Source organism: Heterocephalus glaber, unplaced genomic scaffold, assembly GCF_053883595.1.
Source record: "Heterocephalus glaber isolate CG9 unplaced genomic scaffold, H.glaber_assembly_v1.0 deba00001472, whole genome shotgun sequence".
In the NCBI taxonomy this organism is placed as follows: Eukaryota; Metazoa; Chordata; class Mammalia; order Rodentia; family Bathyergidae; genus Heterocephalus; species Heterocephalus glaber.
The window spans coordinates 19,436,735-19,453,335 of NW_028258315.1; the positions used below are offsets into that span (position 1 = coordinate 19,436,735).

General features: G+C 36.1%; 1 protein-coding gene across 8 annotated transcripts in view; it reads left to right on the forward strand.

Moving 5' to 3' along the window:
- Cdkal1 (CDKAL1 threonylcarbamoyladenosine tRNA methylthiotransferase) overlaps window positions 1-16,601 on the forward strand; it is a 627,362-nt gene that overhangs the window by 94,687 nt on the left and 516,074 nt on the right. The window lies entirely within an intron of this gene.

Below are 16,601 nucleotides of genomic sequence, written 5' to 3' on the forward strand. Positions count from 1 at the left end.
GTGCAGACTTGGTGCACTTGCCTCATGCAGCCCATACCTGTTCTCTCTTCTCTGCCTGCCAGCCCTCTTCCAGGTGCTCTGATGCCTCCCTTGTACGGAACTGACCCTGGGCAATTGGCACTTAAGTCCTTTTTGCTTTATTCTCTCAGGTTAAGGTGGAAAAAGCATCCTTTTTTCATGTGTGCTCTGAATCTCATCCCATCCATCTCCCTTGATCATCCCTCATTCTATAATTTTAACTTTTCCAACCCAATTGGCGCCTTTCCATCAGCTTTTGACACATTCAGGTCTAACCAGCCCCCTTATCCCCTCTTAGCTATTGTCCCTGTTTTTCTCTTGCCTTCCCAGCCAGACCTCTTAAGGTTTCCTTCCTTCCTTCACTCTCCTATGTATTCTTTTCCTCTTCATTGTGATTATTATGAAAGATATACAAACTCTGTAGTTTAATAATAAAGTATTAATAAATACACCTGTATTCCCAGCATAAGAAATGCAACATTGTCAAGCCTATAGACACAGTCATGTGTCTCTCACTCATACCCCCAAGAAGTAATCTCCCCCACTTTTTTTTTGGTAGTTGGGGTACCCAGGGCTTTCACACCACTGAGCTACATCCTCAGCCCTTTTTCTATTTTTTATTTTGAGACAGGATCTTGGTAAGTTGCTAAGGCTGGGATCAAACTTGTGATTCTCATGCCTCAGCCCCCCACAGTGTTGGGATTATAGGTGTGTACCACCATGCCTGACTCAAGAAGTAACCTTTATCTTGACTTTTTTTGAGCCATTCTTTTACTTTGGCTAGTAGATTTATCATCTGTTAAGTGCATTTTTAAACAATATATTGTTTAGCCCTATTTTGAACTGTATTTATTGATCTTATGCTGCCTGTGTTCTCTTGAGATTTGTTTCATTTGTTCAGCATTGTAGTCTTAGATTTATTCATTTTGATGAATATAAAATGACTAGCCATTCATGTAAATTATTCATTTTTTTGTGTCAGAAGTTGAACCCACGGCTGCACTCATGCCCGGCAAATACTCTGCCATTAAGCACCCAGCCCCACTGTTTTCTTATTGATAGTTTTAGTTTTTCCCAGGGTTTTGTTTTCATGAACACTGCTGCTGTGACTATTTTAAACATTTTCTGGTGCAAGTGTGTAAGGATTGTTTTAGGATATGCATCTAGTAGTTGAATGACTGGGTCGTAAGTGTGTGTACATTCAAACTTCAGTGGGTAATGCCAATCTCTTTATGCAAATGGATGTATTAGTATTCATTTCCACTGGCAGTGGGTGTGTATGACTGTTATGCCCTGTTCTTGCTATATCCCTATATAGTCAGGGTTCTAAATTTTTCCAAATTGATTGGCAAGGATGTCTTTTATTGTAGTTTTAGTTTGTATTTTCCTGATCATTGATGAAGTTGAACATTTAAAGATATGTTTATTGGCCATTTGTGTTTCCATTTTTTATGAAATGGCTTATCCATTTTCTTGAGTTTTTCTTTTTATTATTTGTGGAAATACATCCTGTCTATTCTGTTTACTAGTCTTTAGATATATATATTTTATTTTCTCCCAATTGCGGTTTATCTTTTCACTTTTTAAAATTATATTTTTTGATGGCTTTAAATTGTGGTTTAACATTCTTGAAGTCTTTACTTTTGGTCTCTGTTCTTTAAAAAATTCTCCTTAACTTTAAGATAGTCTACTATATGGGCCAGGGATTTAGCTCAGTGGTTCTGCCACCTGCCTTGCAAGTGCAAGGACCCGAGTTCAATCCTTGGTACCAAAAAAAGATAGTCTGCTATATTTCTTCTGTTAGGTTCATGCTTTTATCTCTTACATTTGGGTTTGTAGTCCATCTGGAGTTGATTTTTTGGAGGAGATGGTTACAGTACTGTGAAGTGGTCCAATTTAATTTTTTCCATGTAGACAATCCACTGTTTCAGTATCACTTAATTTTGGTTTTTTAAAATCTGTGTTCTTCTTTTGTCTGTGCATTACCCACTCTATCATATGTTGTTATCCACAGATGTTTTTGAGTCTGTCTTTTGCCCCTTTTTTTCATTCCATTTTCTTTTCATTCCATTTCTTTATTCTGATTCTTGTTCTGTAATGTCATATGTAGTATAGATATACTAAGTGTAGATGTTTGATAAGTTAAAATTAGTTGTTTTTTTTTTTCCTGATACTGGGGATCGAACTGAGGACCTTGTGCTTGTGAGGCAGGTGCAGTACCACTGAGTTAAATCCCTGGCCCTTAGAATCAGTTTTTAATTTCAACAAGGAATATTAGTATAATTTTGATTATGATTACATTGAAATTTTAAATGATTTTTGGTGAAAATTGAATGTTCATCATTTTGAATTTTCTATCCTATGAATAAGGTACAGTTATGCACCACTGAATGACAGATACATATATTGAAAATGCATGGTTGGGCAATTTTGAACTTGTGCAAATATTCATTTACACAAACTGAGATGTCACTAGGCAGTGTAACCTTATGGGACCACTGTGGTGTATGTGGTCTACTGTTGACCAAAACATCATTATAGGGTGCATGAGTGTATTTAGGTCTGCTCAGACTTTCTAAAATTGTTTGATACTCCTAATGAAGGTTTTGTGCTTTTAAAATATTTTTTCCTTAAAAACGTAGATACTGAGTTGTTTCAGTAACATCACTGAAAAAAAATCTATCCTTTGTCCCTTTATCTGTGCAGTATTTTCTATCTTTATACTATTATAAATGATGAGTTATAAAACGTTGTCTACAGTGTTTGCATCCTTGGTCTTAAAGGATTAATTCTGGCAGCAGTGTGAAGAATGGCTGGGAAGTTGAGATCAGGAGTTGAGTTAGGCCTGAGTTACAGTAGTCCAGGTACTGAGGGGCTCATTTGAAGTGGAGGCACTTTGGAGGGAGGGAGTTGACATTAGAAGAAAGAATTCCTTACAAGTTCAACATCGAAGAAGATAACTAAGTCTCTGGCTAGAATGAAATAGGGAATTTCAGAAGGGAGTTGAATTTGAGATAGCCTTATTTTTTTTAAGATGCTATATTTTGAAGTCATAGGTAAATATTTTAATAGAGAATGAATATATTTGACTTTTATTGGTTATCTTCTATATGGTGGGGACTGTTTCATGTGCTTTACATGAATTGAATATTGCCCAGCATAATTCTTGCATCCCTATGTAGAGTCCATTTTTATTCCTATTTGATAGGTGAAGTTCTCTAAGGTTCTTCAGGTTATGAATGGTAGAATGGGATTTTAACCTAGGCAGGCTGAACTAGAGTGTATTTTGACTATTATTATCACTATTTTTGCTGTGCTTTCCAGATACGGATACCAGGCAAGTGGTTCTAGAATTGAGGCAAATATCCAGAAGAGTTCTTATTCTTATTGAGTGAGCTATGGTGGGAAGCAAGAAGGTGGGAATGGTACAGAGAAGGCAGGGTCATCTTTAGGAGCAGACAAAGGGAGATTAAACCCAAATATAACTTGTGTTATTTTTTTTTTGTATAATACATAGACTTGTGAATGTGGTTTGATGTATGACATGGTGTTTGAATGATTAAGTGAATTAGTAGTGACATAGAGGAAAAGCTTGTAATTTTCACACTGCAGAACCAGTGGTAACAAGCACATATATACTAGTTTGCTTGACTGAAAGAAAAATTAAGAATATTATAACAATAGGACCTTTTTAAATGACTTTGAAGGCTTTTGATCATTACAACTAGTTCTTACTAAGGTAACGCTTACAATAGTATTTGATGTTTCCAGAGTGAATAAGTCCTGTTAAAGGTTTTCTCAACAACATTGAGAAAACATAAGATTCAAATGATGACTCTTACTCATTTGAAGACTTTTCAGTAACCAATTACCTATTCTTGTCAAGCATTCTGTTTTATTTAGATACTTTTCCATTTGTCACCATCTCCTAACAAAGAAAAGAAAATCAAAGTTGATTAGTGCATAAACTTTACTATACATTAACTTATACTACATACTTGTCTATGTTGTTGTCTAAATTACTTTTCTGGTTGCTGAGACAAAATACCTGACACCCAAAGTTAAAGGAGGAAAGGTTTATTTCAACTGACACATAGAAGTTTCAGTCCGTGATTGTCTCCTGATTTGTCAGCGTCTCTGATCATCTGCTTTTGTTTCTTTTCCAATGTATTCTTAGTATTTAATAGTTGTTTGTCTTTAATTATTCATTGCTTAATTTTGTCTCTTGAGCCACCAGGCAGAAGGCTGCCTCATTTTAACAGGAGCAAGGAAGATAGGTCTGAGAAATTTCTTTCTTTCATTTGGTTAATATAGTTTCATTGGTTAAGAACTAGGAATTGAGAATTTGTGACAAGTTTCCCTAAAGGTTTACTGTACAATTTATTATTATTGTTGAAATGCCTAAGAGTAGGAGTTTAAAGTAGCAAAAAGAGAGGTAAGATTGAGTTTGCTAGGCAGCTTTTGAATGTAAATGCTAATGCCTGTATGAGCTTTGAAAAATGCACACTCTCCTCATGTTTTATGAGGTAGCCTGTTGGATGCAACTATTTCCTCCTGAGCTTTCTCAGTTGCCCTGTCCTTATTTTATCCATTATCCCAACTTGATTGAGACAATATGGCCTTTAACTTGAGAAGATCTTGAGTAAATGAAAAAGATCAAAAGTTAAAAAAAAAAAAAATTTGCTCTTAATGAGAGTATCAAATAAGAAAACTCCTTTGACTAGTGCTTTATAGAAATGTGGGATCTTTTCCATGCCACCTAAAGGGAGGTCATTGAGAGGCTGATGAAAATAAACACGTCTTGTGTGTTCTGTATAAATGACAGGAAGAATAGCTAGCTTGCTTTGATCATGGACTCACAACCTCGGTTTGACCTTGTATGTTTTAACCCAAATGGGCACTGTGGTTTAGCCATACTGATAGTGGATAGACAGTCATTCCCTCTTTTAACCTCCTTCGCTTGTAGAAATTAATGGTAATGCTGTAGGGATGATTTGTATATCTGAGAGGAATTACTTGCAAGAGCAACTGAAAATGGCAAAATGGATACAGAAGAAAAGTGTGTGTTTGGAACAGAGGATACCTGCTTGTTATAGCATCTTTTCTTTCTAGAAAAGCTCCTTACATAACAACAGTCTGTTTAGCAAGCTTAAAGATTATTGGATTCTCATTCCTATTGTGAAAATATTATTTGTTTTATGTAAGTTTATCTTTGAGTTCTAGAATTGAAGTTGAGGAAACTACCAAAATATTATTTCAATTTGAATTTATAAAATAATCTTCAAAAACCCTGACTTGTTACAAATAGAGAAATCTTTGCTCTTTTAGTTAGTAATTAATTAACCAATTTAAAAGAAAATAAAAAACCAAACTGATTCTGTTATTTTGATTCGCTAGTAGTCAGGTTATTATTTTAAACTAAATATTGTTTTAGTTAATTTTAAAATTTCAATTAATGTTTTTTGGCCTTAGAAGATAAAACCATGTTGGCTTTTAGTCTGGCTTTTTACGAGAAACAAGTTAGTTAATATAGAGTTGTTAAGAGTTTAACTTGTTTTTTTTTAAATATTACACTTCATTGATTTTTTTGTTAAACTTAGATATTTTAATTTTTCTACTTATGTGAAGTGATGCTTTAGTTCAGTATCAGGTTTATGTTGTTATCTAAAGTGTCAGCCACAGATGTAGTGAATTATTATTTTTACTGGTCACAGTCTTCTTCAGCCTTCATCGTCCATAAAAAGTTTCTTTCCGTGTGGAAAGTTAGTTATGAATCTTGGACTCTTTGACTTCATATTATTGGTCAGGTATTGCTAAGTAAGATTTTTTTCTATTCTCTAAACAGTGCTGTGCTGAATGAATTTGTATTTTCCTTCCATTTTTCATCTATTTCCAGTGTTAATTTGCCAGTGGACTGATTTCTTCAAAATCTGTTTCTGACCTTTTTCTTCCCAAGATCCAGACTTGTATTCCAGTGTTTCCTAGACTTCTTCATATGGATGGCCCACTAATGCCTTCAGTCATGACATAAGCGCCGCCTCCTGACCAACTTCACCTATTCTCAACATGGGTCCTGCTCTGCTGCCTGTGTTCTTGGGTTGCAGTCATCTAGGTTACTTGTTTCCTTCCCCATCTTGGCCCATTCTCAAGGATCTTTCTCCCTTAACCCTTCCGTCCTCCTGTCTTATGCCCAGTGTTATGTGTTCCTCATGGAACCTGCAGGAAAACACCTTGATCCTATGTTTCATCAAATTGTCACAGGCTGGTTGCTTACCTTTGAATCGAATCCTTTCTCTCCATCACTTGGTTATGGTTCTCATTATCTGCTACCCGTATTACTGTATGGTTTTTAGCTTGTTCTTAGCTCCTTTCTGTTCTAGTTAATGCATTCCTTTCCTTGAACCTCTTTTAATTAGGTTTTCTTCCCCCAACAGGATAAAGATATAATTTCTTAGTATAAACAGATATTTTAAAATTTGTTCCTTCTTTCTCCAACCTCTTTTCTTGCCATTTCCCCTTAGACTTTTACTCACCCCAGATTATAAAGTTTTTCGAGCACGTGTTTGCAGATGCTTTTCTTGTCCCCCTGGACTATCCTCTTCCTCCCTCCCAGATGCATGTGTGTGTTGTGTACACTCCCACCCCCGCCCTGCAACCCCCCCCCCCCCCCCCCCCGTTCATCCATCTTTGGAACCTGTGTCCAAGGCAGTATCATCTGTTAGATCACCTCCCTGCCAATGCTCACCCCTTCCCTCCAAGGTCCTCAGAGGGATTCATGCTTTATCCTGGGCTGCTGCTTTATCCCATGCAAACATCTATTGATGTCTATTGTTGTGTATTATATTTTATTACTTGTTTACATATTTGATTCTTCTGTGAGATTGTGAATCATGAGGTCAGGGTATTGACCTCAGGAAAATCTTTTTGCTTAGGCTCTTTGACCCTGTGATTTTACTGTGTAATGATTTTTCGTTTTCCTGGGAAACAGATACCACTGGTAGACTTAAGAGACTAATCTAAGAATGGTCCCCCAGGGCTGCTGTGAATCACTTGTCAGAGACAGGGTATGTATTTGCAAAAAGGAGGAAGAACATTCTAATATTCAAATATTGTATCAAGAGGCCCTCTTTTAAGAAATTGTGCTGTCTTGCTTTTTGCATTTTGCCTATAGAGTGTGACAAAACAGTTTCTTTCCTGAGATAAGATGTAAAAGGGGCTAGACTCCTGCCTTTTTGGAGTAGTCACCACCTGGTCATGCTGGCAGGAGCCAGGGTATGTATGGCGGGACGTTGTTTCCCCAGCCAAACTAATGAGCAGGGCCTACTTCAGGGTGTGGCCATTGGATTAATTGAGACCTCTCATCTTGAGGCAGGGGCTGTGGCAAGTGGATAAAAACCTGATGGTGTTTGCCTTTCAGTTTGGCTCACACTTAGAATTACAGAACACACATTGTAAGATTAGGTTAACCTGATTCTTTTCTGGGGGAAAAGAGTTGAAGATCATCATTCTTCTGTCAGTGCATCAATAAGTCATTAATGTAGTATGCTAAGTGTATTATAATTTATATAAGTGATATAAATATTTCAATTTCACAACATTGCCTAACATTTGAGAATCAAATTGTATAATTTCAATGAATGAGCACAAAACACCAGGCAAACTACCATAATTGAAAAATCAAAAAGCCCCAGCCAGCTGTGGCAGAAGACATGTGTTAGAAAGGTGACCCACATATAGGAAGGCTCTTGGGAAAGGGGAGTCACAGATCGTAAGGGCAGTGAAGTTGTTTTTCCTGTAATGAGGCATCTTTGTGCTGCAGCACAGCCTTGTAAATAGTTAGCATTGAGTTATCCTTTGAATTGATGCAAAAGCAAATTTCTCTGGATAAGTTGTTTCCGAATTAGGTTTTATCATCTACCATGTGTTAGTACATTTTGTTCCCACTCTTTTATGCATGTCACAGTGCTGTATAGTCTACTTTATATTGTAGCTGGGAGTTTGTAAACACCCCCTTCCCCCCACCATGAGCTAGTTTGTAGTTAATAATGCTAGTGGAGGAACAGCTTTCTGGAAATATTAAATAATTTTTTATTCCTAAAGTGAAGGATGAGAGTTATGGATGTCTTGAGCAGATTTTCACTAATTTCCTGTTATGGGCTCTAAATGACTTATCTGCTAACCATGGAAAAATGCAGATGAATGGGAGGGAAGATAGAAGATTATCATGTGGCATGTTCCAGTGAGAAATTGGATTGGAAATAAGCTCAAAAGTATATTTGAGAATTGAGTTCATGGTTGACTTTATAAGAACAAAATGAAGGAATAAACTTATAGTTAAGAAATTGATAATTTAATTTGCAAATCCGGAACAGAGAAGCAGTTCAGAGGTAGTAAATCATTTTAAAATGCAAAACTGAGTTGAGTACTTATCTAAAATCTTTTTGGAGAACAGTATTTTGCATATTTCATGATTATTGTTACATCAACAGTTGCTTTGTTTTTGTCATTTTATGTGGTGAGTAAGCGAAGGAGGTTAGTGTATTATGTACTGGCAACAGCTGGTTGATGGCATTGAATACTTGCGTAATTAAATATATGTGCTGGCTGTTCTCCCACCTCTGGAGGTAGAGGCTCCAGAAAGCACGCAGGAACTTGCTGTAGTAGGTTAAAGAAGAAACCAGCATGATCTAAGCCAGTTCTTTCAGCCAAGAGTGATTTCCTATTGTTTTGGTTTGAAAGACATCCTGCTTATTTTTGGTGTGTGTGTATATAACAACAGAGAAAAAAGCTTCTGACTTTTTTTCTTCCCTTATTGTTGTCTGTGTGATAAACATAATTTTTCTTAATTTTTAATAACTCAGTAGTATTGTAGAATAACTGATAATGAATCAATGAAAAACATTTCCTTTAGAACTTTAACACATGCTACAAAAGTTTTAGATATTAACTGTTTTTGTTCCCTTGTGGTTGCTCTTGGGTTCATGTGTACTCTGGGCCACATGAATGAGGTTGCTTAGATGTTAGAGTATACTGAGGCATGGTTTTCTATGATCCTGGAAAATTGGGTGGAGTGGCAGTGAAGAAGTAAAATCTGTAGGTGATATGCAACTCTGCCTTTAGCTGATAAATAGTGTACAGTATTCTTAGGAAATAGCTGTGTATGCAAATCTTCCTCAGAGTATGTTTACCCTTTCCACTGTTTTCATGACTAAGCTGAAGCCAGTCCCCACTGTATCTTGGAAGACAGGATGGCACTTTTGTGGATATTACACAGCGTGTGCACACACGCTCCAGCTCAGCTGTGTGTGACTTCCCACATAAATAACTGTATTTAATTATCTGTCTGTATTCCTTTTCACAGTTCCTTCGAGGCAGCCGCCTGTGTCTTTTATCTGTATCTCAGTAGCTGGTAGAGTGGATGACAAAGACAGCGGAACAAATGAGTGACCCAGCTCACACACTTGCTTTCTCCATTCATTCATCTTCCCGATCCCCACCACCCTCGGCCTCTGTCAGAACTCAGGACTTCTCTGTGGATTTTCATAGTGCCTGTTTTTTTTCTTCTTAAGTCTTTCTTGTTAGTTTCCATTACTTTGAATTTAAGTTCAGCTACTTGTCATAAAGGTCCAACAAGCAGAGGATTAAATAAGATAGGGATTTATTTTTCTGATATATGCAAAGTCCACAAATAAGTTGCTGACTTTGTTTACCAATTCCGGGTTTTTAGGGCTGTGGTCTGTGTTGCTTCATTGGTTTTTCCCTTGTGTCAAATGGTTGTTGCTTTCCAGCCATCATATGTGCTTTCTCAAAGGGAAGAAGTAACAGAGGGGGTGTGCCAGCCGAGACTGCCCTTCCTTTGTAGGAGCTGGATAGGAAGCCTCACTCAAAACCCTGTTTGTGCATCTCACTGTTTGGCACCACATCCGAGGCCTACTTCTGTTTGTAAAAGAGGCCAGGAAATGTATTCATGTGTTCTAGACTGGGCACACTGTTGCTCCCAAGCAGAGGTGGGCTTCTGTTTGTGAAGAAGGGAGGGAAAACAGTCACTGGAGCTAACCTGATGTGTCTATTACAGAGTGCAGACTTTGGGGCAGGGTAGGTGTTTTGTCATTGAACAGGCCAAGTATAAGGAGGAGGTATTCAACATACTTGGAAACAAACCATCCTTCTTTCTGTTACCTTTATTCAAAACATCCAAGAAATTACATTGGAAAACATGTTCTTTTTTTTTTTTCAATTCCAAATGATCTTCACAGAAGTAGTAACAGAATGAACTGTGTCTGTGGGCAGAGAAATTCATGGCTCAGATACTGCACAAACACATTTTAATAAAAATGTTGGGACTTTATTTATATATAGTTTTGGCAGGACTGAGGATTGATCCCAGGCCTTCTCACTAAGCTACATTCCTAGCCCTTTTAATTTTTTTTTTTTTTAACTTTAAGACAAGGTTTCCTTAAGTCAGCTAAGTTGCCCAGGCTGGAGTCAAACTTTGATCCTCTTGCCTCAGGCTCCCAGAGTGTAGGTATGCCCATCTTCTACTTTTAATAAGTTCAGTGACCATATTTACAATGAAATGTATAAGGAAACTGTCTATTTTTCATTGTTTCTGATTCAGCTCTGTCATATAGTAATTATGATCCTAGCTTCAAAACTAGAAATTTCAAAAGAATTTAGACAGGAAACGAATACAATCTGTAATGATTATCATGTAGAGTTTTGACCAATTAGACAAAAGAGCCAATGAAAATTAAATTCTTTCTATAATTAAATGTTAGCAAATAGTACTTTGCATAATTCTAGAAAGTTTGTTATAGCTGAGAACAGTGCTTCCCTTCACCAAGATAGAAATGTAATGTTTTAGGTTTAACTTCAAGAAAATGAAGAATTGTGTGAAAATCTAGCCCATGGGAAGGGTTTACTGTAGATTTCCTGTAAGTTGGTCCATTGGATGCCATTAGAGGGAAGTTTAGGATATCAAACCCTTGCCCTAAAAAAAATTCATTTTCATCCTTGAATACAGCCTCCATGTTCGCAAGTGTCTTTTGTGTGTGTTCCTACAGAGATACAGATACTATAGTATTGAGTCATTGTCATGAACTAACCATGGCATGATTCTGATAGTGTGTAGTGTTTCAGATTTCTGATACTTTAGTGTTTTTCTTTGTGTGGTGCATGTATGTGTGTATTCCTGTCTGCCTTTTTCAATGTATTTAAGAAACTAACCGATTCACATGATCTAAACTGTTTTGAGAAAAATATAAATTAAAGTAGATGTCAAGGATCTCTTTAGCAATGTTTTAAAAGTCAACACCTCACCCTTTGTACCAACCAAGATGTGCTTTCAAGCTCATAAATTTCTTTTCTGTTACAGAAGAGATCAGATAACCAAGTTTATGGCAAAACTAGAAAGTTTAATTTGTTTTCCTTAAATAATTGTCGATGTTTTATTATACTTAATGAAAGAAAACTTTTTCTTTAAATGAGAAAATGGTTTGAGTCAATGTATTTTTTAATGTTTTGGTCATCCATAGTTGAAACATGGACTAAGTCGTCGTTGGGATATTTTTGCCAATTTGAGAAATAACAAAGGATTCGGTGTTATTGAACAAATAAATTTAAATTTAAAAATTTAGATATTAATAAAAAAATGAGACTTGAATTAGTAGATATTCCATTGAACAAACTCTAAGAAACTTAAAAAAATTTCTTTGGATTTTCTAGGCTACAAGCTTTTTTTTATTTTTGTCATTTCAGAGAATTGTACACAGAGAAATTTGAAATATTCGGACTTGGTAATTTTAATAGGTGACATGAGTGCTACGCAGTATATTTGGGACTTTTACAAATCAGGATGAGCTGGACATAGTGGTGCACACCAGTTGTCCTAGCATTTTGGATACTGAGGCAGGAGGACTGCTACAAGTTTGAGGTCAGCCTAGGCTACATAGTGAGTCAAGGCCAGCCTGAACCACATTAAGAGACCCTGTTTCAGAAACCAAACACCAAAACCAAAAATAATCAGGGTGACCATGGGCCAGTGCTGCCTGGCCTGAGTATATTGTCCCACTGCCTGCATGACCTTGTGTACCTGTTAGAGCCATAGTGTTGGGTGTAGAAGGGAACACGGATGTGGCCGAGATGCTGGGTCCTGGGCAGAAGATGCCCTGTGCCAGTGGGGTTGAGGAAAGTCCTTGTCTGTGGTCCTAGTGTTGATGGAGAGTGGGATTGGGAGGCAGGAATCCTCCTCTCTCCTGTAGGCCTGGGCAGTGCTCCTGAATGATCCTTTTTATATAACCAGTGTTTTGTAATGTACCCTTTACTATTCTGAAGTGAAATCCACCAGTGTTACAATCTACCTATGCACATAGTTATACATGAGTTAACACAATGCTCTGCATGTAATTAATACAAGGGAGAATATACAAAGTATTGATAATGTAATACATATTTCAAGGTAGAAATATTCAGTCATAAATTATGAAATGGCCTATCCAAAGTTACAGTGACTCTCAGAGTAATGAATGTGATCTGCTATTTGTGTAGCCTTAACAGCTTCAGTTGGAAGAACAGCACTGCTCCAAAATGTGAAGTGTTTTCCCCAAATAGATGACGACTCTTGCTAGTTCTTAATACAAAGTATGCTCTTCTCTCCATTTTCACAGAAGTTACATTCTGAAACTGCATGAGAAATACATTGTATGTAAAATAAAGTTGGGTTTTTACGAGATGTTGTACACATTTGTTGTACTTACATGAATATTCAGTAGGTTGTTCCTGATCCACACAGGATGTGTGGAATTCTTCGTAGGAGGGACCTGTGCAGGCAAGATGTGAAGCACCTTGATTTTTGCCCACTCAGTAAATGGCAGTTGCATTGTGCAATCAGCCTCACAACCAAAAGCATTGATAGGTTGATTGGCCTGAACCCCCACAACAAACAGTGAAGAATAGGAATATATACATACACATGTACACATATGTATTTATGAACATATGTATACGTACATGTCCACACATATATATACATATATGACATTATAAATACTGTTAAAGAGTTCTTAAATTTGACAACTTGAATGAAAAACACCCAAATGATGTGGATAAGTTTATAGAAGATGTGTGAGTGAAGCATGAGAAGGTTTCATTTTTCCAGTAGTCAGGGAAATACAAATTAAAATGCGATTTCTTTCTTTTTTTCATACTAGATTTTTGTTTGTTTATTAGAGATAAGACTAAAACTCCTGAGAGTGTGGGAAAATATTTGTTCTGATATATTGTTGGTGGGAGTTTGCATTTCTATAATCTTCAGGGAAAGTAATTTGTTGATAAGTTGTTTAAAAATTAAAAATATGTATGCTTCTTGATTTAGCAATCCTGAGTTTTATGACTTCATCCTACAGATGCAAAAAAAACACCTGCCCATAAGGGTAGGAATATGTCATTTGTTTCGTCATTGTTTGTGATACAAAGAATGTTGTAACAAATTTTAGACTGTCTTAGGTAGTCTCCGCTCTGGGCACACTGTAAAACATCTTACTGTGAATCTGCTTAAAACATCTTACTAGAATCTGCTTAACATCAAGTTGCCCAGGTGAGAGGCAACTTGAGGGCCAGTCCACCATAGTATTTCAAACCATCTTCTTTCTGACTTACTAAGGACTGTAATGATACTACTACTTATCGAATCCTTTCAAGTACACAGAAATACACTGTTTTTGAAGTGATTGTGTTTGTTCCCATGTAAAGATTTAACTAGTTTTCTCTGTCAATTACTATGAAACAGTTCTAGCCTTATTTTACCAGTTATAAAATATATTTCTTGGCTTATTTTTTCATTTTAGGGCTGGTCAGAAGAGACATTTCAGATATTTACCTTAATAGATTTTGAACTTTTATCTAAAAGAAATGTTTATGTTCTCTAGCCACTGTGTTAAAATATGTATAGAATCTCTCCCATTTGGTAGCAATATCCTTTCATTTGATTTCACTTTGCACTGTCCTTGAAAACAAAATATACTGGTCCTGAATGACATTCTTATGGATTTTCCAAAGTAAGTGATGTTTGCACCACATCTTGGCAGCTATGTTTATTATAATATGGTAAAGAGAATCAGTCATTAATTAACACATTTGTTGAATGCTTATTTTATGTTATAGGCTTTGGCAGTTCAGCAATTAGTAAGATACAGTCACTGCTCTTGGGAATGAGAGGTTGGTTAAGAAGGGCAAAGTTTCAGCCAGATAATTATAAAATGGCAGTGTAAGTGTAGTTATACCACACTTGTGGACAATGATATCTGAATGGGTATGAGTGTACTTCATTTTTCTATATCTTACACCTTATTCAAGTCTATATTCACGCTTGGAGATATACACACATATGTGTCTATATATGTGTGTGTATGTATGTATCTCCTTTCTCTGCAAGATAAGCAAAATTTATCTCATAATAAGTTTCAAGGAAAGACAGGTCACCTTTGATTAAATTACTGGTTCAAAGATGTCAAAGGTCCTAGGTACTAGGTATTTTCTATTTTTTTTCCTGCTGCACAGTGTTCGTTTTAACAGCTTGGTCTTTGTGAGGGTATGCAGTTACTACTTTCATATGGAGGCTGCCTCAGTTTCAAGATACCATGTGTAGGGGAGCTATTTCTTTTGTGTCATTTTCTTTTTTATAAATTTAAAAATTAGACATCATTAGAAAAGTTGTGAGAATATTAAACTGAATTCTTGGCTGTTCAGTGCCCAAATCCTCAGATGCTAATATTTTACCACATTTATTTCTCTTTGGGATAGATAATATATTTTTGTGGCTAAAATTTCAAAAGAAATGAGTATATAGTAGAAAACTTCCTTGCAGTTCTGACACTGGCCACCCCAAGCCCCTTGCCATAGTATTATAGGCAAGTATATCCTCCATCCCTTCCTCTGTCTCCTTCCTCTTCCTTCTTCTGCCTCCCTGCATTCTGCTTTCCTTGCCTCCCTTTGTTTTTCCAGCTGAGTATCCTGGAATCATTCAGCATAAGTCAAAAGCTTCCTTATTCTTTTATTTATGGATTCATAGAATCCTATTTCATGCTCCTCTCTATGGATTCATAGTGGGTTTTTTTTTTGGTACCAGGGATCAAACTTGGGACCTTGTGCTTGTGAGGCAGGTGCCAGAACCACTGAGCTAAATCCCTAGCCTGGATTCATAGTGTTTTGTATATCTCAAATTTTATTCAACTAACTGTTTATTTCCTTAAAAATTGGCTATTACTAATATTGTTTATAGACATGTTTTGGAGGAACTGTGTTTTGTAGAATATTTAAACAATTATAATTTGTATCTTAATATCCTTACTGAAAAGTTGCAAAGTAAGTGTTAAGGCTTCTATAAACTTTTCACTTCCACAGTGAGAGAGATCACATTCATTTATCTTTTATTACAGTATATAGTTATAACTATTTTTGTTTAGTTATAACTTTTTATTGTTAATGTTATTAATCTCTTGGTTATTTTAGTTCTCTTTATTAAAAATTTCATCTTTATGCCAGTGTTCGAGATGCCATTTTTATTCATCAAATTTCTAAATTTACATGTCTATTTTCAGCACTGTGTTCCATGCCTCAGGTTTCTTTCTTTCTTTCAGTTCCATCCATACTTTTTATGTAAGTTCTAGTTATGTTATGATTTAACATCTGTTGGGGTTAATCCTACCTTGGTTTTTCTTTTTCAGTGGTTTTTTGACTGTTCTTTCATATCAATATTTTTCAGATGACCTTTAGTATTATCTTGTCTTAGCCCATGGAAAGTCTAGCTAGCATTTTTAGGGGTAAACCAGAAATTAATTCATAATAAGCTAACTTAGAGGTACAGTCATTTTTATGATGATTATGATGATTTTATGATGATACAATAACAGGAGCATCCAGTTTACTTCTGTGTCTTTCAGCAGCGTCTTAATGTTTTCCAGTACAGAGTTTTGATGTGTCTTGTTATGGTTACTGCTTTGATGCCCTCCCCCCACCCCCCCGCTGAAATAAATATTGTCTCTACTACCTGTAGATGTTTTTGCTATCATTTTGACCCTGTTACTGGTTATTGTTTGTTTATATAAATGCTGTTGTTTCTATATGTTCATTTTATATTGCCTTGCCTTACTGAAGTTTTTTTTTTATAGTTTGAGTTAATATTTATCATTTTTTCTAGGATTTAAAAACCATGCTATCATTTTGTCAGCAAGTGGACTTTGGATTCTTCTTTTCCCAATTTTTATTCTTTAAATTTATTTCTCTTGTTAATTGCATTGGCAAATACTTACACTGTAGATATTTAATTAAACTAGTGGAAATAGTGGATAATCTTGCCTTGTAACTTAGTGAAGATAGTGACATTAGTATGTCTCCCATTAAGTAAGAAACTGGCTTTTGGACTATATATATTTTGTCACATTAAGACAGTATCCGTAAATTCCTGTTTTCTTAGCATTTTATTAGGTGTGGCAGGAGAATTTTTTTTTTGGTTGTTACTGGGGATCGAATTCGGGTCCTTGTGCTTGCGAGGCAGGTGGTGGAACCATTGAGATAAATCCCCAGCC